At 43.8% G+C, this 27,480-nt stretch overlaps 1 protein-coding gene across 7 annotated transcripts in view; it reads right to left on the reverse strand.

Moving 5' to 3' along the window:
• The window catches only part of CCDC85A (coiled-coil domain containing 85A), a 211,361-nt gene that overhangs the window by 93,914 nt on the left and 89,967 nt on the right, over nt 1-27,480 (reverse strand). The window contains exon 1 of one of the 7 annotated variants that reach the window (XM_066995440.1): nt 2,475-2,775. The exons of the other annotated variants lie outside the window; for them this stretch is intronic. The gene's annotated coding sequence lies outside the window, so the exon portion shown is untranslated. Of the gene's footprint in view, nt 1-2,474; nt 2,776-27,480 lie in introns of those variants that run through there. 7 annotated transcript variants of the gene reach the window in all.

Consider the following 27,480-nt stretch of genomic DNA (forward strand, 5'->3'; position numbering starts at 1 on the left):
AATAATAAGAAAAAAAGAAAAAAAAGTCATTACTTATAATTCATAATGGAAGGACTAGTAATATTTTTTAAAGAAATTACTGAAAAGTGTTAAAACACTCAGAACACTGAGAGTTGAAATATTTGGTTGCTACAATGTAGGAATCAGATATGATGGGATTTTCCAAGCAAACCTAAGACAGAAGGATTGCTGGTACTCTGACCTGGAGCCCACCCCAGGAGCTCAGGTGAGTCCATCCAGGTATGCAGTGACCACTGCTGCTATTATTGCTCTGTGCCCTGCAAAGAAGGTAAAGAGGGAAAACCATCCAATTTCTAAAGCATGGGAACACACACCAGAAGAACAAGCAAGTTTGTTCCATCTCAGTAGGCTTGGGAGAGATGCTGGAGAATAAATGAGCACTGGAGAGGAATAGTGTTCTGAGCCTAAGATGCAGGCACTGGCCCAGAGCACGAGGAAATTTCCATTGCTGTTAGTACTATATATCATCTGGATAAACGAAGGCTTTCCTAAACCATCATCTTCCCATTGCCTTTCAGTAGCACTACACTTAAATAAATAAATAAACGATGAAGTAAAAACCTGAGGACTGCAGGAAATGTAAAGCATTTCTCTTTTATAAAAATGTTCTGAAGGAAAGAAGTATCATATGGAGAAATATTTCATAAAAAATTACAGCTTCATAGCTATCCCATTTTGCTTTTCCATCTATAATTTCTACCCACCTGCTCTCCCACCCACATACCCCTGCCATTATTAATGCTTATGAAAGAGCATAAAGTTTTCATAATAAAGAATATTTTTGTCCATTGTCTAGAGAATAATATAGCTCATTCAATATGTTCCCTTGGAGGAAAAAACCATTTTGGTCTGCTGCAACTAAATGCTCTTTCTCAGGACAATGCCTTGCACTGAACTACCTGATTTTCTTTTGGATTTATAAGGGTACAAAACAGCTCTGACTGGAGATAGTGATTTTCCTTGTGGTAATGCTCTCAGACAAATGGTGTCAGATGTGCTGTTCTTCATGACATTACATACCATCGTCTCATACCAAGTGTTACATGTAGAACACGGAGATATATTTTTGATCCTAAAAGCTGATTCTGTTCTTTTCATCTCCTCACTGAACAAAGACACAGACATGCTCAGGCTCAGGCTTTTGTACCCAAAACTCACTTCAGGGATATGCTTTGTTACTATTTATTTTTTGCTTCTGGGAAGTTATTAGCTAGAAATCTGATGATGGCATTACATTGTAAAGCAGCCTAAATAAGATTTTGCTTATGAAGATTAAGGCCAGACTTCAAACTTGCGAGTCAGTTGTGTGGCAAGGGATTTCAGCTGTTGGTGTTCTACCCTCACAGCTACAAGCTTAATGTTATGGTAAAAACAGAAAGAGCATCTCCAGCAAGCAAAAACTTTTTGGCAGAAGAGGGGGAAAGAGACGGTCCTTGAAGCAGCTAGCCTCCAGGCCATTCAGTGCCTTAGAAACAGAAACCAACGTTTGGACATGCCCATGGCAGCAAAGTAGCAGCCAGTGCTGAACGCAGAAGCGCTAGTACAGAGTGCTGGTGTCAGGCTGTAAAAGTGGTGGCCACCTGCAGCACGACCTAGAGGTTCCCCAACTAAAGGTAGGGTAAGCAGTCCCATGTTATTCCACTTTACAGTAAGCCAGTCTGGAAGGAGACGAGCAAGGGAAACTACACAAGGGCTGCAACAAAAGGAAAGGCTTGCAAAACACTGCCCTGTCGAGGACATACACTGAGGTTAATGCTGCCATCCAGGAATTCAGGGCAGATAACATAACACAAGATGCTCGAATAATGAAACTACTTCAACAGGAGTAGACACGATTCCCTGTAGTATGCTGAGTGCTTTTCGTTCATGTAATCAAGCTTTCCTAGCGATGCCCTCTCCCAGTAGCCTCTAAAAACAGAGGGAAGTGAAGGCACTTTGGGTTGCATGCTGCAAGGATACGGTACTGCTCTTCCCCAGACCCTCACACACACCTCATACACAGGGAAGGCAGCCTAAAGAATCACTGGAACAGAGACAGAGCTTGTGAGAGTCCCCAGGAAATATTTAGCAAGGAGGTCACAGTCCCCTTATTATCACTTCCCCAAAATAAAAGAAACAATTGCAGAGCAGCCTCATCTGTCCTTGAGAGGTACTGCATGAGGAGTGACTTCAGTCAGTTTAGTAAATTTCGAGTTGTTATTTAGTGAACATTTGTTAAAGAATAAAACTTATTTATTCCTTTAAATTTTTAGAAGTTACTCAGAGTTTGCCCTGACACTGCAGTAATCAAGAATAAAAAAGCAAATAAAATGTGATGATACTGACAACCCAAGAGCGATACTCTTGTCTCGTTTTTATCTACCTATGTCAAACACAGTCTAAATAAATGTTCTCAGCGCCTGGTTTTGATTCGAAATGCTGGCCCAGATTTATCTGCCTGTTTTTGCACCAACCTGAGCATGCGAGTACGGAGCCCATCACGCTGAGTGCTCCATGAGGAGAGAGCGGCTCTGAGAAGATTGCACGGCTCCGGGAGAGCCCATCGGTGTGCCCAGCACCCAGAGAGCCTCGGGGACGGGGCTGAGGGGACACCTAGCCCAGGCCAGCCCAACCAACAGCTCAGGGTTGCCCACGGGCTGCATCCCCTCTCCCTGCTCGGAAAAAAAGCCAGCAGCTCGCCTCTCCCTGTAGGAACCTTGAAACCTGGGCAGGGACCATGCAGCCACATCTCCCAAGCTCCCCCACACCGTGGCCCAGCCGGCGCCCCCGCCTGAGCAGCGCTGTTTGCTCCTCTCCTGGGGGATTCTCCTCACGGCCCTGCCCCACGGCCGCAGCCCCGGGCCCCGTCCCGCCCGCCGCCGGCGCTGCCCTCAGGCGGGGCGGCTCGGCCGGCAGGTGGCGCCCGCGGCCCGGCGGAGCGCGGCCCTCACCGCCCGGCCCGAGCCCGGGGCTTCCCTGAGGCCCTGCGGCTTCGCCGGCCCGCGGGGCCTGGCTGGGCAAATGGCGCCGCCGCCTCCCTGCCACAGCGCCCCTCGGCCCACGCCGAGCCCTTGGCCCGCAGCTCTGCCGGAGCTGGTGACCCTGGCACCGAAAACGGGCTGCTGCTGGCAGCGGGCACGCAAAAATAATTGCCATTTCACAGGGCCTCCTTCCCCTGTTGCCCTCTATCTGCGTGCAGGTATTGCTAGCAGCATTTTATACATCCAACAGCCTGCAATTTGAGGATCGCTGACGTGATTCTTAAACGTAAGAGGCTTTCAGTAGTGTTTGACAGAGGGAGACACCTCAGGCATCACTTACAGGTGGAAAACTCAGGCAAACATTTGTAAATCTGAACAGGATGGAAGCCCTGCTCCGATTCCTTATTGTTCCCTCCCAGCATCGCTATGAGCCATTGCTACTAGGCTTATTTTTCAGATGGGAATCCCTGTAAAGATGGGCTCAGTAAGGATAACTGAAATGCCTCAAGCTGCAGTGAGTCACGACTGAGGCAGAAAAGACAGAAATACCGAATCTGCAATAGCTGCTCTAACCATCAGGGCTAGCACCCAGGAAACTTCCACTGGGCTTTCCTCTTTCTCTCACACACACGCACACAGCACACAAGCACACACAAATGCAATCAAAATGAAATAAAATTAAACTGGGCCTCACAATTACTGCTCTCACTCTGTGCTGAACAAAGAACTTGGGCATGTTTTCAGAAAAGTCCACAGTCCCTCTGGTTACAGTCCATAAGCCTGAAAGCAGCTGATAAAGTAAGCACCAAGAAAGCCAGAACTGGTGTATTACGTCCATCGCATCTTCTCCAAAAGCATTTGTGCCTGGAAACGTGACTGGGAGCCATCCTTGTACCCCAATCATCACCTTCCTTAAAGGAAGATATGAAGAAAAAATGCCCCTCTAATTATTGTACTTTACTAATATTGTACTTTACAATAGCTCAATTTCTCTAGAACTGGACAATTTTATTGTCTATAAATCCAGGGATCCCTGCCAACGACCGCTGGGAAAAGTACCATAGGCTTGTTCAGGCTTGTGGGGCTGAGTAAGTCCATTAGGCTTGCAAGGAAGAACAAGCTCAAATAAAACTGCACACATTGATGTGCCCTGCCTTAATTAAACTGTACAATTGTCACACAGCTGACACCCACAACACTGCTGACACAAAGGAACCACATATGTCCCTCAGTTAATAGTGCTTTATTTTCTGTCCAAACTTTTCAGAGAGGGTTTTGTGAGGGGAGTCTCTGTTCAATGGGCATAAGAAGCTGAACCATGTGGTACCAGGTCTCATGAGCTTCTGGATGAGTTTCACAAAGCACGTGAAAAGTCAGTATTTTTGAGATAATAATTGGAAAAGATGTATACCTTTTTGTGAATCTGTGATTTTTGATATCAAGATTTTGTGAAATAGCTAACAAGTATTGACTGTTTTTCCCCAAGCTGATTACTGCACTCATACAAAAGTATAAGATTTTGTGGAGTTTGGGGAAAAACAGAAAAGCACAGATGATGCTACTCGAGTTTTCCATTTGGACTTTCCCCTGCTTATGGAGCCTCTCCATCTACGTCAGGATACCTAAGGAACAACCATTCCCACAGGGCAGAAACCCATGCCTTAAAATCATCCCCAGCGTCAGGGTTCCCTGCCCTCTGCCCAGTGGCTGTAGCTGGCAGCGATCTCCTTACCCACCTCCTCCAGGCTGTTTCGAGACCCAGGGGACTCCGGTCAGTCTCCAAATGATGGCCATAAATCAAGGCAGTGCTGGTTTGTGGTTGGGAGCAGATGCATGTATATATACACATGTACGTATCAATGTGACCCAGACAGAAGAGCGAAGGTAGAACATACTGGACAGACCCCAGCAAGACCACAGCCACTGCCATGCTCATCCTCTACCCATTCCCTGAAAGGTCTTCTCGCAGCACTCAGCACAGGCGTTCTCCTGCGAAGTCCCCTCTCCAAGGGGTTCTGCATTGAAGCAAGGAAATTTAGAGCGCGGGCAGGCCACAAGATCAGCCCTCTGGGACAAGCACTCTGCATTGTCAGACACACCCATGGCACTCAACACTTCAGGGAGCAGGAACTGAAAAGCTAGTCCAATGTTTGCCGGGCATAAGGATTCCAGAACATATTTTTCAATTGCTGTATTACATTTGCACTTCAGAATAAAATATAAGCATCTGACTGATTACATAGGTTTCTCTCCAGAAGGGGAAAAATCTATCAGCCCTGTGCTATGCTTTTAATATTGCCAGACCTCAAGTAATGAATGTTTGCCACAGGTGTTTCAACACTGCTCTGTCCACTGTTTGTGAATGTATGATCTGCACTTTCCTCTGACAGCTAATTAATTGATTCTTGGAGAGAATCTGCTTTCTAAAGGTGAGCAAAAATGATTTATGCAAAGATGCATTTTTGTCACAGCAAACGTGGCTTTAAAGGAAATAAAAATTTTCCTTGGAATATGATAGAAAAAGCATTTCAGCAAACAAAATTGTGTTGGCTCAAGTTGTTTCTGAGAAGAAAAAAATATTTGTAATTTTTCCTTTGTTCTATTACTTGTGAGTTTAGATTTAAAGTTATTTTCTTTATGCCTGCTTTTATCAACATGGTATCTTTCCAACAATCTTGCTCATTCTGGCTGCAGAAACTGTGGCACATAATGTTACGGCATTTGCAACCCATTACAGCCTGTTGTTCCAATGATTTGCAATAGAGTGCAATATAAAGCTGTTTATAAGGCAGTTACTTGTGTATATAGCTTAGCGTAACTGAAAGATATTGAAAAGAAAGGCTTCCAGAGCCATCATCTGTTTTATTTGCTTATAAAACTATTTTGGAACTTCAATATTCAAGTGTAAATTTAAGCCAAATTAAAGTGCTGAAATGTTTACTGAGTCATATTTTAGGAACAACTAACTTCAAAAGTATTAAGAAAACAAAAAATAGGATCTGAAGACATACCTCTGCGCAGAATAGGAAAATTCAAACAGTACAGTTTAGCTAGAAAACAGTGCATTCAGTGAAAGTGAGAAACCAATAAATAACCCTCTCATAAGGGCACCACACACTGACAAACCTCACCAAACACAAGAGGCTGAGAGCCATGCTGAAGCCCCTTTGAACATCAGGTGAAAAATGTAAATCCAGTGCATGCTGACTTTTCCTTATAAGAAGCAGGTTTTTGGCAGTTAAAAGGACTGGAACTTTGCTAATTTCAGTACAGGAGTTGAAAGGCTTTTGCAAACGATCTGGATTTAGCAGCTCTCCTGGGAAGCAAATGTGTTGTTATGCCCATTTTATAGAAACAGCGCATTAAGCAGGTATTTACAACAGGTTTTGCCCTCATATTTTAAAACGTCAGCAATGAGGTAGAAGCAATTTTGAAGCACTGCTGTCCTTCATGGGGTTTCAGGAATGCTTCTGGAAGGCTGAACTGTTGGTTTGATTTGGTACCGTAATTTCTGTGTTCCCAAAACTGAGGCAAGAGAAGCTAAAGGCCACCACCAAGAGTAAGGAGGCTGGCAAAGCCAGGGAGCAAGTTCTCCTACATCACACTAGTAGCAAACAGTGTCTGCTGACCAATAAACCCCATCCAAGTCTGGGGCAGCAGCAGGGACCAGACTTTCTGGGAGGGGAGGCAATTCCCTCCTAGGTGCTCTGTGACGGCACTTGGCAATTTTTGTTGCTTCCACTGTTTTGCACTATGGAAAAAAAGCAGTGTAAAGTGGAAAAAGCACACGTTTTCAGGGAGCACAGGGCCAGTTCCTGTCAGTCTGTACAGTGTGCCATGCACAATGGCCCAACTATTTTTCTTCTCTGCAAAAAACATTCCCCTGAGCAAGCCCCGATCTGCAGTTCCAAACCGACTGGCAACCAGCAGCAGACGAGCGCTCCAGATCATGCTGCATCACAATACAGTTACAACTATTTAAAACCCAATTAATTCTCTTTCATACTTTCCCATCAAGCTGTAAAGTTCCAGTTGGCAAGGCTTTTTACTTTGATTTCGAATTCCTGCTTGGAAGATTAACTGAAAATGGATTTGGCTTGAACAGCTGCACCGAACATATTTTGTTTTATTTTGTTGCCATCTCAAATAACAATACTTAGCACTCTTCATCTTCAAAGCATTATACAAACACTGAGTCACATCCCCTCACAACACTCTCGTGACATCACCTCCTGTAAATAAAATCACGCTCCTCGCAAAGAGGTGGAGGCTGAGCAAGAGCTTGGAATTTGTGCAGGGTCAAAGGAAGAGCCCTTGGCAGAGGCAGATGTAGAGGCTGGAGGCTCACAGGCCCCCTCGGTCCTCACTTTAATCATCTCCACTCTCTCCACGTCTTCCTTCAGGTACCACCCATGGTAGCTAGTGAATGCATGTACTTGCAGGCACTTTCTGCTGCTGCATGCCCTGCCACCTGAAGTCAAGCAAGCTCGGCGGGCTTGGCGGCAGGGAGCTCCTTCTCAGTCACTGAGGAAAGAGGGATCTCAGGCATGGTTATATACAATGCCCCTGCCCTGAAGTCACTGAGGCACGTCCATCTGGCTACATCCAGCCCAGGAGGATCACCCTTTCTGTCAGACACACTTGACTCGAACAAAGCAGCGGTCTCCTGAGGAGCTCGCTGCCTGTGAGCAGAAAGCAGTTCCTGAGTGGAAGGCCAAGTGGCCTTGGCCGCTCCTGGGCTTCTCGTGGGCTGAGGAACCCAACCAGCAGGGCTCGGCACCTGGGCTGGCAGAGACAGCCAGCCTGCCACAGGCACCGGGCAGCCCGGCCTCTGAGCGGCAGCAAGGCCTCCCCGTGCCCATCCGCTGCCTTCCCACCATCAAGGGGGTGAGGAGACGAGGTGTGGCTCCACCACGCTGTCCCCCAGGAACAGGGCACGTCCAGCTGGGACACACCATGGACTAACAGCCCTCTCTAAAACAGCTACTCTGCTTTGTCCCAGTTCTCCCAGCAACTTACTCTGAGCAAGGAGGTTCCACTCCCGCAACGCTGTATGAGTTTCCTGACTTCGAGGCTGGGCATGAGACTTCCATGCCTAAATTAGGAGCCTCAGGTGACTCTGAACTCAATGAAGAAAGGTACATCCTTTCAGGGCTAATTCTGAGACATTAATGTAGGCTACAGTGACTACAGAGAGAGCCTGTGCTCCTAAATTAGACATCTAAATCAGTAGTCTGTGTGAAGCAGATTTTGTGTTAATATGTCCCTATAAATACATATTCTCTGCTGTGCCAATTCCCATAAAGTGAACCAATGTCAAACATGCGGAGCATGTAGTTCTCATGGTTTTTTTTTCCGGAAGAAAACTGACAAAGCAAATATACATTTTGCATTCCTTTCAACCTCTTGTTTTTCCCCTTATTTGGCTTCTTCCTAAATATATGAAGAGATCTTTCAGACCAAAACAAATAGATCACTCACTATAAAGCTGTAATGCTACCCTGAAAACCCCTTCCCGAAGCATTCCAAGGCACAAGCAAGAGACCTGCTTCTCCTATAGAGCACAACAGGTATGTGGAAACCAAATTTAGCAGGTTTTGTTGCACTTATGCCTCTTTCTGTGGTCTAGACCCCTCTGTTTCTAGACCAGAAGGCACAATGAAGAAGCGGCATCACAAAGAGGCTGAATCAGTCAGCAATTAAGGCACTGGCCTAGGGTAATTCCCAGGCCCATTACTCCTTGTGCACAGCTTTAAACAAGTTATTGCACCTCCATTCCTGTTACGAGGTAGCCTTGATCTCAGGAGATGGTCTCAGGTGCTTCCCATAACCAGCCCTAGTGCCAGTTCTTGAGTTCATGTGAAAATTGTCAGTCGAATTCCCAACAGTGATGCCCACATGGCAGAGTAGAGGCACGCTGCTGGGGCAGCGTGAGCAGGCTTGCAATGGTACCTCTGTGCTCTCCCTTCTCCAGAAAAAAAAATCAAGCCATAAGCATAAGCAGCAACAGCTCTGTCAGCCTGACAGACACTTCTGGCCCATTTCAAAATGGAAAAAATTGCAAGAACTCTAGTTTACAGAAAATGGTTTGGGGGCATTAAAAAAAAAAATTAATCTTTTAATCTGTATTTTATGTTCAGGTTCTTTAAACTGTACAATTGGAACCTGTCCAATTTAGTCCTCCACCTCTGCAGAGACAGCTCTTCTGTCAGGACTGCAATAATCTGAGGCATGCAGATCCTCACTGTTCACAAAAATTCTTGTCCCTCTGACATAATCTGAATTCTTCTTGCCTTGTCTATGGGAAATTCCAGCCAGGAAGAAGGATCCTGAAACTGTGAAAGCTGTAGCCAGTGACCCTGACCACCGAAGGACTACTCAAACTGTCCAAAACCACGCCTAGAGGTCAGATTACCCTTGCTGTTCCTCTCAACACAATGTATTTCTGATCTCTAATTAAAAGGAAAAAAAAATGAAAATGCCACTGCAGCTTTTCAAGTAGCATGTCCTACTCCCAAAGGCTGACATCGTTAGGAACACTGATCCAGCCCACGTCTTCAGCAGCACTTTCTTGCATCCCAAGTCTCCCCCAAAGAGTCATTTATTCATAGTCCTTTCTATCATTGGGGTAGTAAGAACACATAAAGATACCAACAGCATATGAAAAACAGCAAGACTAGGGAGAAGATGTAGTTGAAAGAGCTTTTGAGAACCTCTTTCTCTTAGTATGCTCTCCCAGTTGCTGGCTTTTGCTTTATTCTCGATCTCCCCAGTTCCTTCTGAGTTTATTCTATCAATTTTCACATCCAGAGACTGAAATAAACCCATCATCTGGACTGGACTGCATCAAGTGTGTGAAAGAATTCATAGCAGCACATTTCTGAGTTGCAGAACAGTGAAATACTGCAGGATAAACTGTGTGATAGAAGAAGCAGGAACAAAATTTTGGACTGTTCCTCTTGGACACTTCTGGGCAGTGAATTAAAGATGTGCAGAAGGATGAGTTTAAAATTGATACTGCTCATCATGTAATGACTCTACCAAAGTTAACAGAGTACAAACACTGAAAGCTGAATCAGACTCAGATTCCCGTTGGTAATTCAATGTCCGACATTTTAGATCTTCCATTAACCATTACTGAAGTTTCAGGTACTATCTCTAACCAGTACAGAATGATATCCCTGTGTTTTATATATAACCTTCACTTCACAGGAGCATCGCTATTTTTCAGGTATAATGAAGTGATGAGCTGTGGAATAGAAAGGAAGGAAATGGTCAAGGTAACTATCTAGACACCAAAGGACTATATGTATTCATTACTTCAAAGTGAAAACAGAGCGCAGACAGGAAGGGGAAAAGGTTCGGTAAAAGCACTTTCAGCAGAGCAATTTAAAATTATTCACATATTCCTTGGAAAGAATCCATAGCACTTTCATCTGGTAATAGTAGTACTGTGTTAGGAAACAGCACTTAGAAATGTTGGATTAAATAGCTATCTTGTAAAAATCAGGTGGAGGCCATTAGTGCTATTCATCTGTAACCAGGCTTAAAACCCTCCTAAGAAAGCAGCGATATGCAGCAAAGGGCACGTTAGGAGGAATGAAAAGCATTACTGATACAAAACAAAAGCATGGCTGTCATTATTTGTCTTCTCCAAGGGTAAACTTGGATTGCCTGATGGTAACACCTGGTATCACACAAAAGAACAGCTTCATCATGCTGACTGCTTCACATGCAGCGGGCGTTCACAGACAGCGGCTGATACAAGGAAATGGGCAAGACTGGAAGAGCCCTTTCTTAGATCCACACTTACCCTTTGTAAGTTCCCCAGTTTCGCCATGCTCCTTCACACTTTCAGAATCTCTCAAAGCAAAGTAAGGGTAATAATTAATTTACACACGGAGGTGCTGCATGCATTTTATACACAGGCAGCCTGCAGCACAAAGGCCAAGATCCTCACTTGAGGTAAAGAGTAAAGCTGGGAGACTGAGGAACAAAACCAAGTGTGGGGCAGATCCTCAGTTTGCCCATACTTAAGTGAAATTAGTAGAATTGTACAGTCTAAGACAGCTGCCTTCCTCCAGTGCTAAGTGATACTGTTAGGAAAAAAAAAAAGGCAGCATAAGCATGACTGTATCTGGGTGCAGTTTTCAACAGGAACATTTCATTTCAGAAGGCACTGTTAGGTGCCAGCTCCAACACAAGCTTTTAACGGGTAAAATAGTAATAAAATAACACAGAAAATCTAGCGAACACTTGATTGTGAATCAGCTGATCTGTCCCAGAGAGCACAAATTGCAAACAAAGCAGCATGGGAAGAACAGCAGAGAAAACAGACCCCAATGAGTCCTGGGCTGAGAGGAAGCGCTGTGGACTGGAACAGCACGGATTCCCCCGTCAGTAATGGCTGTTACTCCAAATAGCTCCTGAAAAGCACTTTCATGAAAATTCCACTGCTAAAAAAATAAACAAGCAAGTAAAACGACCGCCATAAATACACAAATAAAGAGTAAAAATATGTGTGTGTGTCTATATGTATGTGTGTGTATGTATAAAAATATACACAGAGAAGGAAATGTTCTCAGTTAAACCTGAGACACCACACAAAGAGAATTCGGTATTCCTGCCAAGCCTACAGACAGAAAAAGCCATCAAAGATATATGGAAGATTTCTTTAAAAAGCAAGAGGAGAAAACCCAGGAGTCACCCAAGCCCATTTCATTAGACAGGCCAACTTAATTAATTTGTTCAATTTGCTACTCTTCTATGCATGGGTGTAAATGCAGACTCAAAAGCAGGAGGCTAGAGGTGATGGGAATGAAGCTCATTAGGAAGCAATAAAGAAGGAAGAGACGCCAGAAAATGAATGCTAGTTCACTGGGAGAATTTTAAAAAATGCCATTTGTCTTCATGACACAGAGGGAGAAGAGCTCAGCGAGCCCTTGCATATGGTTAGCTTGCAGAGACCTTTGGCTTCTGCTGGCCTTTGACCTCGGTGTTTCAATCAAGGCAACACTAAGCTGTGAGCAGTGCCACCTCTTAGCACCTAGTAACTACACTTCTTAAAGACTGCAAGCCGAACCCGGAATAAAAAATAAAATAAAAAAAGACCCTGAATACAGGATTTCAGCAGAATGTATATAATACACAATACCAATGTGGAAAATCTGAAAACCCAAGATCATTTGCACCCTAGTCTTTGACACACCTAACCTCCTACACGCTGACATTTCACACGTCTTGGTCCCCTTTGACCCCAAAGTCCCTTTTCTGCATGTTGGATCTCACTCCAATGCACATTTCCAAAGGAACAGGCACGAAGTGACCTGGGCACAGAATAATAGTCCTGACCGTCCTTTTCCTGCAGACCATGGCCAGAGGTGGTGCTGACGTACACAGAGCCTGCTGGTTAAGGATTTGCAGAACGTATCAGACCTTGCTACAAGCATTTATCTTTCCTGCCATCTTTCAAACTGACACCTGCCCGGAACCGGAGCTACGCCACTGGCTAGGCAAACGAACTCAAATGCAGGAGAAAAATCCTAATACCAGGGAGCTCCAGCTTTCCCTGGGGACTGAAGGGTTTGGTCTTTCCTTCTCAGGACCATTTAAACATTCCCTGCGACCAGCAGGAACCTCACCTACCCAAGGCAAAAGCTCTGCTCTCTCCCTAGCCCAATGGCAGAGCTCTCGCAGCAGGGGCAGACTGTGTGTTTGAACAAAGAGTCAAGTCTTACTTCCTTGATTGCTGAACTGCTGCCTGAAAAAACAAAACCCAACAACAACAAAACACACACACACACAACCACCAAAAAAACAGAAATAAGAGTGGGCATAGAAGGAAGTTCATTTGTCAAAAACCTTTAAAAGGAGAGCAAGGTAATTGACTGGGCTAGTGGGATTGCTGCAGTCACTGCAAAGTTATTGAACTCCCAATGCAAGCTGCAGATCATAGCACAAACAGAACCAAGAGGTTTGGGAAATTTTAGCAGACCAAATATTTGAGTTCTTTGGAGTGGATTTTTCTTTTGCTGTTGCCAAGAAAATTCACTTGGGTAAGGTCCCCCCTGCTCCTGGAGCCCCATAGCAGCCCTACCATTGAGTGAAGGAGGAAAGAAGTATCTGAAAACCATTGGAGAGCCCTAAAAATTCAGCATAGCACCATTGTTGCCAGTGGGAACGCCCTTGAGAAGCGCTGCTTCCTCTCTCACGCAGGCTTTTACATGGATTTGTGGGGGGGGGAAACGTCACAAACTGACGGGAACTTCAGGAGCACTGTGCATTTTGCCAAAGTGTGTCACCAGCATCAACTGCAGGGAAAAGAAAAACACCCCAAAGACGCCTTCCTGCCCTGCACAAGGGTTGGAGGAGAGAGGGAGAACGAAGAAGCTGCACAACCGCTGTACTGCCACACGCACACAGAGCTCCTTCCTACTGCATGGCCACACAATATATATAGGAATATTACCCTCCCACGCTTCAGTTTAAACACTCTTGAACTGGGACCCTTTCTCCAGCCAAAGTTTTACTTTCTTTTGCATCCAAATTCATTTAGCCTGTTCAGGAATAAAAGGCTGGCTGCCCCTTATCAAGGGCAGGCTGGGGAGCAGAGCTGGGTGCGTAGCCGTACCCTGGACTCTGGCTGAAAGAGGCACCCAGAATGCACAACCTGACCTCTTTTGTACCCAGCCTCCGCAGACAGCCTGGTCCAGAGAGGCCAGGAGCCACGACGAGTCATACCATGATCTCCAAGCTGCAACCACTGCACTCAAACATAACTGCACTTACCAAATTATGTAATAAATGCAAGCTGCTCTCCTAGGCGGTTTGCCATTGCCTTTTCCTTGACTGCTCACAACCTTCCTGAAGAAGAAGGTGTTTGCCCTTTTAGGCTCTCCGAGAAGAGCAGCAACGGTCAGTTCTGCCACAGGAGAAGGCAGGTGCACACCTCGCCTGTCCGGGCTGATGGGCATCACTCGCCTCTTCTTCCTCCCCTGGGCACTGAGCCAGCAGTCTTCCAGGGAATCTCTACAAACCGAGACAGCCATACCCCATAAATAAGTCAGACTCAATTATTTTATATCAAAACAGTATCTTAGCTTTTAATGAGTGCAACTGCCAATACAAAGAGTCACGCATTATGAATCACTATTTTCTCCTTCCCAGCACTTTCTAATTTCCTGCTAAGGAGACAAGCTGAATGGGGTCATTAATCTGAATTAGAAATACTGTGACCTGCTCTGCACTTTATCCGCTAACATTTTCTGGCATAGCAATATAGGACAGGATTTTGTATTTCAGACAACAGTAGGATGTGAGAAACGTAGGCTCTCATTTTAAATAACCCCAGGAAGAAAGGCGTTGTTACTAACAAACTCCTACATTTAAATGCAGCGCAGGATTCTTTCGTCTTGAAGCACCACAGAAAACACGTTGGCCAGACAGCAGATAACATGCTCTTTAAACAAGCTAGCATGGGGACTTGTCTCCTTTACCTTCCAATTAAATATTGAAGTGTTTTTGAAAATACATAGATGAGTGAGATCACAAAATAAGTATAAATAGAAATGTAAGGCTTAAAGATACAAAAGCATATAAATTATAGTGACGCTCAGAAAAGGAATGACAAACATTGTCCCTAATTTCACTTTCTATTTACAATGCGACTTTCCTCGCTTGGGAGTCCCAAGGCCCTGACAAAAGATAGGTCACGCTGGGTCTGCACTGTTCAGGCAGAATTGCGCTCTGATCTCTGCAGACAGCTGCTGAAAGACACAAACCTCACAGAGCTCAAGGGGTCCGATATCTGAAAACACTTAGGCGCTCAAGTTGTGCTTTCTTTTTTCAATATTACCTTCATTAGACTAAAATGGAAAGTGCAAGCTCTAGTTATGGAGCACAGTCCCCTTGCGCGAGGCACAGAACGAATCCAGCCCAACAAAAATAATACGCCAGGACTGAGCCGAAGTGTTGCCCAGACTTCTTGCCAGCCGTTTTACAAAGGAATGCACTTCCCTCCGAATAACTTTCCACAAATGGATAATCCCAGCAAAGTCAGTGGGAGTTTTCCACCGGACTTAAACTGCTCATGGAAACAAGAATTTCCAGCGTGCAGCCCAAGGCCCCGACAGGCCCACGTGTGAGGTTGCCCGAGTTTCCAGAGCTCCTCCAGCAGGGCTGGGCCCATCTCAGTGCAGGGCATCTGCAACCGGCCGCCCCGAGCAGCATCCTGAGCAGCAGCAGCACGAAGGGAGCTCTGGCTGCGGGTGCTGACCCAAAGGCAGCACATACATCTAGCGCAACAGAGCGCAGCCAACTCTCACTACAAATTACTCAGTAATTATTCTCCTCTCCCTATATACATTTGAGAAGCCAATAAGGTTAGGAGCCAGTAGTAAAACTCTTTTTTTTCCCCCTTATTTCTTCAGTAAAGACCTAATTTTCCCCTGCCTGCAGCGGTTTTACTATGCCAAAGTCCCTTCAGCATTTAGTTTTACTTAGAACTAAGTCATCTTTCCTCCGACCCAGACCTCTGCCTCCCAGGGTGTTACATTTATTATCGGGTTTTGATATCATGTTAGAAAGCTATTTTATAGCGCAAAAGCTTTTTCAGCTTTGCAAATCTTGTTGCTAAACGTGTATTAAGGCAGACTACAAATTAGAGCCACGTAAATTAATTAAGGCCAAAGAGGCAGTTTTTGGGTTGTTCAGATTTCTCTGTTTCAGCTACTGGCTGCCCGTGCCCCATCCTTCTCCAGGAAGTGACAAGCAGCATGTCAGCATCTTCTCAGTCTGCTGCCATGGCAGAGGAGGAGGAATGTTAATGGGCTCCTGAAGTTTACGGATATTAAGAATTAGATTTAGAATTGCAGGCTGAGATCACTCCCATCTTAGTAGAACAGATTTTTCTACAAATGAGCAGTACTATGGTGTCCTCCTTCCTCACCTTTGTAAACCACATGGTAGGGGAACATGAAATAAATGTTAGTTTTGAAACTCAGTGAGCATTGACAGGTGACATTTCCTCCTTATTTGACATGAAGATGTTTACATGATGTCAGAGTTTTCTCTTCAATGCATGTAGATGGCAAACAATGCAATGTACAGGCTGCAGAACCACTTCCCCTCCCCCCCCCCCCCATTTCTATTAATGCATGCCAGTGACAGCAGGCAGGATGGAACTGGAGAAAATGAAAAATGTCTATGTGATTTCCCACTTCCTAAATTTACCATCCCCGTACCTCCCTTTCTTGTTACCGGGACATTCCCATGTATGACACAACTGCTACCTTTAATTCAGAAAGACATTTTGTGCTGAAAAACACATTAAAAAGAGATATAAGCTCCCATCGTGATTATTTATTTTTTTAAATTATAATTAAACATATATACACTGACCTACCTGCTAAAAAGAGCAAGGTAACCTTTAAAAGTCTGGGCCTACACAGAGGTAACCTATCTGGTGTGCAATCAGTTCTGACTTCCTTTTATTCAAAAGAAAGAATTGCAAACTGCAATGCTTACAGCAGTTTGACAACTGTTTTAATACCAGGAAACGACTTGCTCTGCACTGGGCCAGCACTGTTTTCTTGTATTTTTTCCTTTTTCAGCCACTGGCTATAAAAAAAAAAATAATAAATTTTGGCAAACAGTAAAGAGCACAGGAATTGCTGGTCAGCAGTCTTGCTATTTCAGCATCGTGGCTGTGCCAGCTGCTTTCAGGAAAGCCACCTTTTCTGATCAAGCTTTGCAGGTTGCTACTGTCACCAGGGCTCGTACAAACACTCACTTGTGGCTGTGCCCCCTTGGCCAAGCACTTCAAATAGTCCTCCCTCAGCTTTGAAGGCGATCCAACAGTCATCTCATCAACCTTCTTTACTGCACACTACTAACCTTCAAGAAATGTCATTGTTTTGCAAAGAAAACCTCATGATTTTCCACTGACACGTTTCCACTGCTGAGCAGTACCCCTGTCCTCGCAGTGGGTCACAACATGTTCAGAATAATGAGCTCTACCCCCGAGCAAATTCCTTGTCCAGTTTGAATTGTGACACCAATAGGTACATCCTAAACTCGCTATTATCTTTCCAAATCCCAGTAAAGCTGTAACACATTCTAACACTTTTTTTTTTCTTACGCTGCCATCCAGTTTTTCCAAAGGAAACACAGCAGTTCTTTTCATGAGCTTTTTGAGAATTTTGGAGGCTGACACTCTGCCATGCAGTAATTCCTAGAAAAAGTACAGCAGAACAACTGAACATTTGAACTCCCACAAATAACCTCCACAATGATTTTCCACATGACCCAGAAGAATTATTTTTAGAAGCAGAAAAGTAGTTTTATTCTCTATTTCCACTTAATCCCTGTGATGTTGGATAGGACATTCAAGAAGGATGAGTGTTATTATTTCTCCGTGATGCGTATTTGTTTGGAAAAACTATAATTCTTAGAAGTACCAGCCATGATGAAGACATGCTGTTCTAAGTACTGAGTAACTCATGGTAAGAGACAGCTTCTGCCTCCTGAGAATTTACAACCAAAACAGATGAATTAGAGAAAATAAGACGACGAGAAGCTCATTTTGCAGGCAGGGGTTCTTCAGTTTCCAGTTTCGCCACGCCGTTTTGTGGGAGCGAGGACAAGTCACCAGTTGTTCTGGACTTTAGACTCTCTGCCCTGCTCAGCCACAGGGAGCCTTGACCATCTTGCTGTGAACTGACAGGTTTTGGCACAGGCTCTCAAATGCAGCCTCACCTGGGATCCAAGCAGGCAAACTCCCCTACCTTGCTTTTCGTGCTCCTTTTTTCACTTTCCAGCACTGGGGGCTCTGGGTGCCATTGGGAGGTCAGGGAAGATGCTCAGCAGTGCCGACCACACCACAGCTTTTCCAGTTTTGACATTTCACTGGCTTTGGAGCCAAACAACATTCATGGTAATTCCACAGCATCTCTATTCTATTCACTCCTCAGCTGCTCAAAACCACAGCAAGTAACAAACCCCTGACAAATAACAAATGCTCTGAGAGCCTTATGGGAGCCCAGCGTTTCTGACAGCAGCTCCTCAAGCCTACCAAACCTTCGATTATTGCAATACTAAGGGGAGATGCATAATGTGGTATCTTGTACAAGACAGTATCGCTTCCAACACGATTTTAATTATTTGCTAATCTCTTGCTTATTTTTACAGCCTGAGGACAATCAACAGCTAATGACAAATGCTGCATGAACAGCTTTTTCTGTACAATACTAGACAGAACTTTGATTTGCATGCTGCAGCAAATGAAGCCATAAATTCTATTTACTGTAAAAGCCTGTTACTATATATCATATTCCAGAATAACACAAATTCTGGTGCAAGCAACATTGCAGCACGTGGTTGTGGAGGAGCCAAGGAAACGTGGACAGTGTGATCTATCAAGTCCCAAGAAAACACTGCTGCTCTCCACGGATGGGTGATTTTCTTACCAATTAGTTTTTTGGTGAGACAGAATAGGGTTTGTGCATGGAAAAAATCTGAGACCAAATATATACGTATAATATATAAAATGCTGAGATCAAATATTAAAGCTCTGGCAAATAAAAACCCCAGCACCTATTTTAATAGATATTTTAGGAGCTAATAGGAAGCATAATCCAAACCTACTTATAAGACTCTCATCTGTTTCTGAAATATTTTCTAGAATTGACACACAAGCGCTTTGTGCTCACATCCAAAATAGTGCAGAATGCTTCAGAAAACCATGAAATTTCATGTCATTTGTCCCTTGCATTTTGACACGTGAGGCACCACACTGCTTGTTTCAAGCAAAGAGCAATAATGCACACGTTACAAAAGGTTAACTTACTTTTATCCTCGTTTTACAGGTAAAAACAGTTAAATGATAGACTGTAGGAGTGTCAGGATCACAGGGGACCTACATCTCCTCGATAATGTGCTGGGCACAGCTCAAGATCCAGGCCTATACAGAAATTCATTTACTGTGAAAACATGCAGGAATATTCCCAGAACATATCTGACAGATGAAACAAAAACATCTAATCAGCCCTTCTTCATTTGCCCCTTTCCATGAGCCCTTCTCTGCCCTGTTCAGGAGAAAATTAGATTATTTTTAATACAATGTGTTGTGACGTTGCTGTTGTGTTATCTCAGCAGGGCGCAGGCTGCTGCTGAAAGCCAGCACTCGGCAGGGACCAAGCAGAGCTGCAGCTGCACTCATGCATTATCCCCCCAGGTGCTGCCCATCGCAGAGAGAAAACTCACTTGTTTTTTCCTCCGACCCCTTCTGCTGCTCACCGTTAGGAAGAAAACATGAGGCCTGGAGAGCAGCACAGAGCCCAGGGGCAGTGGGATGGCAGAAGCAATGTCCCGGCTGAATTTGTGCACCTGGCCTGGAGCAGAGGACAAGCGTGTCCTGGCAGGCGCAGGACAGGGCTCCAGGGTTCAGCCCAGCCCCAGAGAGCAGCAGCAAATGGCCGGGGATCAGCGCCTGCTTCTCCTGATCCCCGCGGACTCCCCCCTGCTGCACCTGCAGAAGTTAGCTCTCTGCGCAGGGAGCACCTTGCTGGGGGGACAGTCTGTGAATCTGTTCTTTCCAATGAGATCCCACATAAGCACAAATTTGTAACTTGCTGCTCATTTAGTTTGCAAATCTATCAAAACACCTCAATTTGCCTTTATATATATATATATATATATATAAAAAAGGTTATCATCATCAAAAAGTCAAAAAAAAAAAAAGGTTTCTTGATTTATTTATTTAAGGTTTTTGTTTGCTTGTTTGTTTCTCTGTTTTTTCCTTTTTATACCTCACTGAATGAAAACCGATTCTAGAGAGCCCAGGAGAAATCCAGCCACACTTCAGGCAGTCACAGCCGCAGCTCCATGCATGTGCAGGGCCAGCACAGAGGAACCCGTTTGCTTCCATGGCTCATCTTTATCTGATTTCTTCCTCTCCGGGTTCAATGGCTGTACTGAGAAGCACGTTCTCATTTATACAAATAACATTCTAGTTCTTTAATTAAAATGCAGCTTAATCAGAAACAATTGAACAGGCATCACCGAGGCACAATACAGAACAGCTTGTAACACAAGCCGCAGTATTAGGGCTGTTGACGATTTTCATTTGTTTCCTTATTAAGGAACATAAATGAGGCCTTAAATTATTTGGAGATGCTGAAAGAATATAGGTATGAGCACTTGGTGAGTTAATCACATCCAGACAGAAGACTATTGGTAATTTCTTTAATTACAGTACAACTAATCAAACACAGAAAACTCAAAAGAATTGGCTGGTTCCTATGGATTAGGCTGCAGGGGTCCCATCTAATTTCAGCGACTTAACCCACAATTTCAAGTAATGTATTTCAACTCGAACTCCAGAACAAAAACCAAAGCTGTATAGCAGATGGTGAGGTTACCATACCATTTTCTGTATTTTTATTTAATACAGCTACAGCTGAGGTTTGGTGGAAAGAGAGTATTAACAAAATTATCAAATGCAGTCTTTCTATGGCGTTAATACAGCCAGTTTAATGTGGCTGCACAAAATAAATTCATAAATTCTTAAAAGCCAACTAGTTTCAACCTTTGTCCAAAAGAGTAAGTGTAGCTGTCAAGGAAAATGCAGATGTATAAACTGCTTCTTTTGTCTGTTTTACAGCATTATTGTTTAAGACTGGAATTTATTTTCTTTATATTACTACTTCGTTATGTTTATTTAGGTTTCTTCATGTTTAAAATAAATTACTGTAATTAGCTTACTATTTTTTGTGAATTGTAATCTAACTCAATTTAAAATCATTTTTAATATGAATTTTTCACATTTCTAAAAAGTCTTTTTTATAAAATATTTATACTTGGCTAATTTTGACATCTAGAAAAGAATGAGAGCAGTTAATCGAGAATGGAAATCAGCTCCTGCTAGAGAAGACCTAAAGAATCTTAAATGTATTCACAGTGACACATGGAATAATAATTACTTTTACATGGCGCTATAATGGAAGAGGTAATAGGGTGTATTACAATGCATGAAAATAATACCCTGTCTTTAATCCAACATATGGTTTTCATGAAAGATGAACTTAAATTACAGAGCAACCATGAAAAAAATAAAAGCTAGCAAGTGAACAGAGGGACAGACAATTTACTACCTTAATATGAATACAGAAGGAAAAATATCTATCTGGCAAAGCCTATTCACACAAGGATGAAAAGTTAACTTTCAGGGAAGTTCCCTTGATTAAACAAAACAGTTGGAAAGAATGTGAGTGCAGCCCTTTGCTCTCTCATCTTAAAACAGAGGAATTGCCCAGACTTTTCAGAAGCCTCCAGGTTTTCACGGGTACTTTGTCATATGCATTTCTATCCCTTGGTTCTCCAGCAAACTTGGTATCCTCCTGCTAAATCTCATTTATTGTCCAGCCAGTTCTCACCTTGAATTTCCTAGGAGCTTGCTGACCTCAGGTGCACACATTTAATTCTTCTTAGCTAATTTATCTTATCCTTCTTTTCAGCTAATTCAATTACTTCGTGATTAGTGAAAGAAGACGAAGAAAATAAAACTAGCATAACATTAATGAGCAGAGTCAGGAAATTCACCTAAAGGTTTTCCTGGGAGATGTCTTCAGCGGACCCCAATGACCTGAGAAACAAAGGGGGATGTTGGTGCCGTCCTCCCGAGCTGTCCTGGCACAGCAGGACCGGTTGTGCTCCGCTGACATCCACTTGAGCTCTGGCTCAGCTTGCAGCCAGCACATGGGACATTGCCATGGCACAATGGCCATTGGTCCTCTGCCCTTTTGCTAGTTGTTGGTGCCACCTTGTCGTTCCCTCTCCCTGTTGCTGTGGAGCGCTGCCGCTGCCCAGACACCAACTAAGGTACATTGGTGTACAAACAGTACTGCCATCTGCATCTGCTGATATCTTCCACCGCTACGTATTCATTAAATATGGATTAGAGAAGCAATCAGAGCATTTAAGAAATAATTACTGCACACTGGTTTCTGCAAAGGAATGTGGCTTTAGTTAGGAGGTCATTATAGGAGATCGCTTTTCATGACTTCTGTAGAAGGAACAATCACAGTAGTAATAATTAATGTGTAATGAGAGGTCCCAGTCCAGCCTTCTTAGTTATCTGACTCTGGCTAAGATTTTCAAGAACACAAAAAGAACTTCTTCAGATAAATACCAATTCAGAATCAAATAGTTTAGCCTCTAAGTACAAGAAATGTTATTTTCTCTTATAAAAAGAGTTTTAAAACCTTCTTGGAGCAAACTAAATGAGGAAGAAGCCTCGCCTGTGACTGACAACACAGACCTCTTCCAACATGGATGTGAACACCTCTTCTTTTTGGGGAAATTGTGTAATTTCCCTGAATACAAATTGACCAATTAAAAATATAGGAAGAATGACACTTCATCTCACACAGAAAACACATGAAAACAAAGACACGAGTGCTCAGTGAAGGCTAGCAGCCGTGTATGCCACAGAGAGCTGAAGACAGAACTGACAGTTAACTCAGGAATTTGCTTGCTCCAGACATGTTGGTTTTGGATTAACCAACTTAAGATGTAGTAGTGCATACGAATCCAGTGAGGGAGGCTGTTCTCTGAGATTGTAAAGCCCAGGAGCAAGGAGTGACTTGCTGCACATGCATTCAGGAGGAGCTTTGCTGACAAGTGAAAGGTTTAATCAAATACACAGACGGTACCCAAAATGTTTGGGCAGAGCATTCCTTCTACTATCTGTGCACTTAGCTACGTATGTTCCTTGTACTCTTAGAAGAGTCCCCTTTGTTTTAGTTCCAGCCAAAGAGGATTTTCTCTCTTCAGCAAAGAACGCAGAGGCAAATTCTGCTGATCCTGGAGCGTTAGGGAGGCATCCAACAAGTTTGTTTAATTGCACTGCTAAAAGACCTGCACTCCTGCAACTTCAGAGCTGTCTGTATGCGGGGAAGTAGTGCTCTCCTGCAACCTCCTCCAGTTCAAAGAGGATTGCACTTCTAGGAAACACCACCAAACGGTAAGCTGTACACTTCTGCAGTACCGCAAGGTGAGACACAACATTTAATCCTGAAATGAAAACTCCAAAAAAACCCATGTGCTCATGAAGATTTAAAAGTTGATATGCAGCTGTAGCAAGCTAAATGCAATTTTGCAGCACAAAGTAGACACTGTAAAAAATATTAAAAGGCACCATTTTGGACCATTTAAAGTTGCTAAGGACACATGCACAACACAGATTACCTGGGGTGGTTCACATTTCTCTAGCTGTCCTTTAATATCACATAATATTGTTATCTCCACTTCAACTAAATGATTCCACAAAATGTGATTTCAGATAAAGTGTAATGGGGAAAGCTGATGAACCCTGCAAAAATAAGCATTCTGTAAAGATGAAAATGTTTCCGCTATCGCAGACAGAATACAGTAAATCCTACTTACAGCTGGAACAGTGTATCATGAGATGTTATTACAGAGTTTGCCACATGGTACTGCAGCAGCTTTAAATATTTCAGCAATCAGAGAAGGTGCTGCCTGGTGCCACGCTCAGATTCATGCAGGCACTCATTTAGGGATTAGCTGAAGAACCAAGTACCTAAAACAGCTTGAGAAGACTCGAGCTCCAGAGCACGTTCCGAATGAAAAGTTTTCTACCCTGCCTCAAGAAACTGGATTTTCCTCAAGCAGCAAATCAGGATACCCCACCTTCTCCAGCACTGTTGCAGCTCCGCTCTCTTTATGTTCTCTAGTGCTACCATAAGCTTGGCTTAAGCCTTGACTGAAGCGGTCTCTGTTTTTATTTAACAGCTGGGCTTTTGGAATTAAGTGATCACCAAAAGGCTCAGCAGTGAATAGGAATGACTTTGGCTTAACAGGGAAGTACAAATTGTGATTAATGAAGACACATCCACCCTGTGCCAACAGGATAAGTGGTACTTGCACAGGCATTGAATACATAAACAATTCTCAAATCCAATCTTTTAATTAAAAAATCATAAAAAAAGATACTCAGGTAGAGATGACTGCTTCATGCAATGTCACAGATCATTTTATTGCTTAAGTCATTGAAACATAATTTTAAGCAGCGCCTTCTTGTTTGGGCACCACACTAGAGGGGATCCTATAGCATTCACATGGTGTTGGGTAGTGACTACTGGGTGAAGCACCAAGTGTAACCAGCGCTGAGCTGTCACTGCCCCTCTGTTGCGCATGGCGGTACAGGGCTCTGTGCTGCTCTTCTGAGGCTAAAGCACAACCAAGCTGCTCCACGTAAGGCAAGGAAAAAGGCCTTGCCTCCCTTCATCCACAGGTATAGGAAGCTCTTCCAGGGACTATTTGCTCCCTGTGCCTGCTTGCTGCTGGCTGGCACGAGGGCTCAGAGAGGAAGCACAGGTGTTCTCCTGGCACTGAGCAGGACCTGGGACAGCCCTGCGTCCCTGCTCCTGCAGCACCACATCTGCTGGGCAGCATGTCCCACCAGCAGTAAGCGAGGTCCTGTTAGGCTGTACGGCACGAGGCAGCTATTTCGGGTGCACTGCAGTCACTCTGCACGGCGCTGCCTATCTTGTAGGCATCAGCTTCACGACCACTGTTAGGAAATTTGTTGAAGGAACAGCATTTCCTAGCAAACTCTCCCAGAAACAAGGGTTCCAGTATAACTGTGGTCAAAACCTGGTCCAAAGGAAGGTATGCTTATTTATATTCTGAAGACAGCTTTGAGCCCTTAGTATCTTGTTTTCCATATTAGCGCTAACAAAGCGTGCCTTTTCCGAGGCTTGCTAATGAACCTAGCACACTTAGGAAAAAATTTAAAATATACAAACAAACTCACTGTCAGATGGGTTTTTCCAAGGCCTGGACTGAAACTCACAGAAATAAGAAATAAATGTTATAACCCTCCAAATCTATTACAAACTCTGATGAAGAAAAAAAAAGAAAAAAAAAAACTTGATTCTTGGGCCAAATCTCCCAGCTGCTTTTGCAATTCATAACGGGTCTGGCTGAAGAGTTAGTTCATTTTTATAAATCCAGTTGCTTTTTGCAAAAAATGTTACTTTAATAACATTCAAATCCTGATTATTCCAAGCTTAAAAACAAACTTTGTTGAAAGACGGTGCCTTTTCCTGCAATGCACTTTCACTTGACACACACAGAAACAACTCCCTGGTGTTTCTTTAGGAAATTGTGTGCCCCTTCCAGAAGTGGCATGGTTGCTCAGAGATTAGGATGAGCATATATGAGAAGAAAATTAATCAATCAAGATAGAAAGATAAGGAGACTAAAATTATGGTGATCAGTAAAACTGTCAAAGAACGCAAAATAGTAAAGCTCCAGAAACTACACACATCAAAATCCAACTAATGGGTGATCAATCAATGCAAGATCCAAACCGACAACATTGCTCCAAATGCCAAAACATATGAGTGTCAATTTTTGAAAGATATATTTCACTGTATTTCCTGTATTTCATCAACGCTAATCAGCACTGGATTCTCAAGGAATCTTCTGCCTTCTGGCAGGTATAACATTTTCAATGATTCAGTAGCTAACAAACATTTCTGTTCTCCTTATAAACTCATAAATAGCACAGATTTTATACCTAAGCTGTTGTAAGCAGAAATCAGAAAACATTTCTGCACTCAGTTACTCATGCAATTGTGTAACTTTTGGGTGCAAATACACGTGCGAGCTGTAATCTGACTCACCTGAACATGTTCTCCTCGATGTTCGAATTTTCCTGTCAAATTACACAAAAATAACCATATAGGAACCGAATGTGTTTCTCAGAAATGCATACGCTAGGTTTGCCACAAAGCCTTTTTCCACTTCCAAGCTCCATTACTCAAAATAGCTATAGCTCTGAAGTATTGCCAAGAGGCTGGCAAGACACAAAGCAGCTTTCACATGCGAGCTGCAGCCACTTGTTTCTCACCTCCTAAGCGACAGTGAAGGGGTCTGGAGAGGTCTTGACCAGATTAAACCTTTTCTCCACCATATACACCAGAAGTCTGTAGGCAGCTACTTCTCATAATACGCTCATCTTTTCAGCACAGATGGTGTACTTACAGAAGTAAATGTTATAGCTTCTGACATTTTATAAATTTCATCCCAAGGACAGCACAACAGATCTCGGCCGGGGTATATCTAATGCCATGACATACAGTGAAACAACACCTTTCAGTTCTCAAACAAGTATGCACAGTTTCGACTGATGAAAAGTCAGGAAATAAGCTAAAATGCATCACATTAAATCACACCAGCATTTGCTTGTTCTTGAAAGGAGAAGCCTCCTTCAAATTATGTCACCTGAAATGGGAATTATCACCAGAGAGATTTAGATGGAGGTTTAGCTTCATCAGAACAAGCTCTCCAGCTAGTCCTTGTTGGGAGGAAAGCTTCCCATGCTCCCTGAGCACATTTTTGCTTTCTAATGTATAGCACAAGCCACAACCCCCTTCCTGTTCTCTCATGCTAACATTAGATGAGAGGCCACCTCAGTAAACCAAATCTTTGCGAACTTAAGGGAGGACAAAGCCAGCACAGACTCCATCATACAGTAAACCCTCCTCGGTCTCACGAAGTCCTGTACCATGCTATGATGGGAACCGAGTGCCATCGAGCACACACAGGAACACGTCATCCTGAGAGTGAAACAGCAGCAACCTGGAGCTCAGAAGCTCACGTCTCCTCTCCTCAGAAGCCAGATCTGTGGTATTTCGTGGAACAGGGCTCCAGGCCAAGCACCAGAAGACCTATGGGACGACGAGGACTTTGAGAATTCCAGAGTTTGCTGCTCCAAAAATATACTGTTTGACCAGCCTGCTGTCAGAGCGATTCCTACTAAAACAAACATTTAACATGTGCAAATACTAAAAGATGAATTTCCTGTTTGAACAGTCAGCACAACAGAATAGTGCCAAAAGAATCATTGCAACATCTGTCAATGTAACCAACCAGCTACCAGCCAGAAAACAGGACAACCATGCTCTGTCATCAAGAGACAGAAAGAACGTCCCAGCAATGCCTTCCTGTATCCCAATTCTCCCACAGAGACGAATGAGTAGCAGGACAGGGTGCGAGTAAGACTGTCACTGCCATCTCCTGCCCTTCCCTTCATACCCAAACAAGGCAGTAAGCAGCTTAGGAGCAAAAGCACCTTTGGTACTGAGCTCAAGGACCACACAAATGCAACAGAAGAACCATTCTCTGGTCAGTGACAAGTTTGGGATTCATTCCCCTGCCATTGCTCTGCCCTCCCCAAGGGTGCGCCGGGGCGCACACACTCACAGTTTCCCTTACACATCTGAGTTAACAGAGTTTACGAGCCCGGCCAAATGTCCACAGCAGATATGGAAAGGCCTGGGGATAAATATGAGGACCACAGCCGCTAACTACAAGCCATCCTTAGTGTCACGTGGCCTCTTACCACACGGTCACAATGCATGCATGGGAGAAAGATTTCCCCTGGCTTATCCCATCTTCTGCGTATTTGATGTAG

This window comes from Anser cygnoides, chromosome 3 (assembly GCF_040182565.1).
Source record: "Anser cygnoides isolate HZ-2024a breed goose chromosome 3, Taihu_goose_T2T_genome, whole genome shotgun sequence".
Classification (NCBI taxonomy): Eukaryota; Metazoa; Chordata; class Aves; order Anseriformes; family Anatidae; genus Anser; species Anser cygnoides.